Here is a 2,177-nt window from a genome sequence, read left to right on the forward strand (position 1 = left end):
GCCTCCCGTGCCGATGCCGTTCCAGCAGTGTCAGCACTCGCGGTCCCGGCGTGTGATGCGGTGGAATGACACGTGATACCTGTCTCCACCTTTGGACAAACTGAATATGAAGAAGCAGTCCGGGCTGCAGCTGATCCCAGGCTTCCTCTTCTTGTTCAGTTTGTTCGAAGGCGGAGACAGTGACGCCAGCACTGATTGAGTGCCAGCGTCACATGTCACAACACCGCATCAGTGCCTAGGAGATCAGGGCTGAACACTTGTTTCAAGAAGGGGTTGTCCTAGTAGTGGACAACCCCTTTAACTGCTTCTTCCCATCTACTTGTTTTTTTTTTCTCTATCTCCGCCCTCCCTCTTTTGAATGATAGCTCTAGCTTTACAGAACCAGAGAAGGTCGGCGATAGTTGGGAAAATAAGTAGGTGGGAAGGTGCAATAAAATTCCTTCCGTGTGACCCCCGTGCCCTTCAAATATATATATATATATATATATATATATATATATATTATGCACTTGAATGTATTATGTGTTTATACCATGTATTATGTGAATGTTCCCTTTAATGTGCTGTGTCTGCCATGTATGCAATACACGTAATAGAGTCAGGGACAGCAACAGTTAATATTGTGGTCTGGGCCAGCAGCAGAGTGGGAACAGGAAACTGCTGCTTCCTTGTTGGAGTAGCCAGTGTACTTTGTTCAGGGCAGGTGTTTATTACAGAGGGGCACTGCCAGACCCCCCGGACGGGAGAGGTCTGTTGCCCCGGACCAGAGACTGAGTGTCAGGACTAAGGACTAAAACACAGGCCCACAGGACTTTGAAAGGGCCTTCGCTGAAGGGGCCTCAGGCGCCCAGATTCCAGCGATTGGATTTTCTGCGAACCTCGGCTGTTGTGGTACGGCCATAGCAAGTGTCAGGGAGAGAGCAGGAAGCCAGTGTTAGTCATCTCTTTTGTCCTCCCTTCATCCTTGTACAAATAAAGTTGATTTTCCCTGTTAGAGAGCTGTTGCATCTCTGGACCTTTTATTTCCTGGACTGCTGAGAACCAAGGAAAAGAAGGTAACTTCTGGGGAAGGTCCCGTCAATCTATGTGCAAGGGACCGGGGGTGCTCGCTGATAGTGTGCTCAGTGGACTATGTCGATGTACTGTACCTTTAACTCCTTTCTGACATGTGACGTACTATCCCATCCACGGTACCCGGGCCCATATAACCAGAGATGGGATAGTACATCACCGCGATCAGCGGCGCTCAAGTGGGGAGCGCCGCTGATCGCGGCCGGGCGTCAGCTGATTATCACAGCTGACACCTGCGGTCACGGACGGCCCCCGGCACATTAACCCCTGGCACACTGCGATCAAACATGATCGCAGTGCACCGGGGGCACAGGGAAGAATCGCGCAGGGAGGGGGCTCCCTGCGTGCTTCCCTGAGACCCTTGGAACAGCGCGATTTGATCGCATTGTTCCGAGGGCCTCCTCCCTGCAGGCCCCTGGATCCAATATGGCCTCAGGGGCCTTCGGGGTCCTCCAAGGAGGCGGCTTTCTCAGTGCCTGCTGACAAAGCCACCTCAGTGCCTGTAAGATCGCTGATCTGACAGTGCACTGCAAAGTGTCAGATCAGCGATCTGACACTTTATTATATTGTCCCACACTGGGACAATATAATAAAGTAAAAGAAAAAAACAAGTGTAAAAATAATTTTTAAAAATTCCTAAATAAATTAAAAAAATATTCCCTAATAAATTATTTTTTATTGTAAATTAAAAAAAACAAAAACAATAAAAGTACACATATTTAGTATTGCCGCATCCGTAGCAGCCCGCCCTATAAAATTATCCCACTAGTTAACCCCTTTAGTGAACCCCTTATAAAAAAAGAAAAAAAACAATGCTTTATCATACCACCGAACAAAAAGTGCAATAACGCGCGATCAAAAAGACAGATATAAATAAACATGGTACCGCTGAAAACGTCATCCTGTCCCGCAAAAAGTGAGCTGCCATACAGCATCATCAGCGAAAGAATAAAGTTATAGCTCGCAGAATAAAGCGATGCAAAAATAATTATTTTTTATATAAAATTGTTTTTATTGTATGAAAGCGCCAAAACATAAAAAAAATATAAATGAGTTATCACTGTAATCATACTGACCTTAAGAATAAAACAGCTTTATCAATTTTA

This window comes from Dendrobates tinctorius, unplaced genomic scaffold (genome assembly GCF_039654945.1).
Source record: "Dendrobates tinctorius isolate UK_male_01 unplaced genomic scaffold, ASM3965494v1 ptg000171l, whole genome shotgun sequence".
In the NCBI taxonomy this organism is placed as follows: Eukaryota; Metazoa; Chordata; class Amphibia; order Anura; family Dendrobatidae; genus Dendrobates; species Dendrobates tinctorius.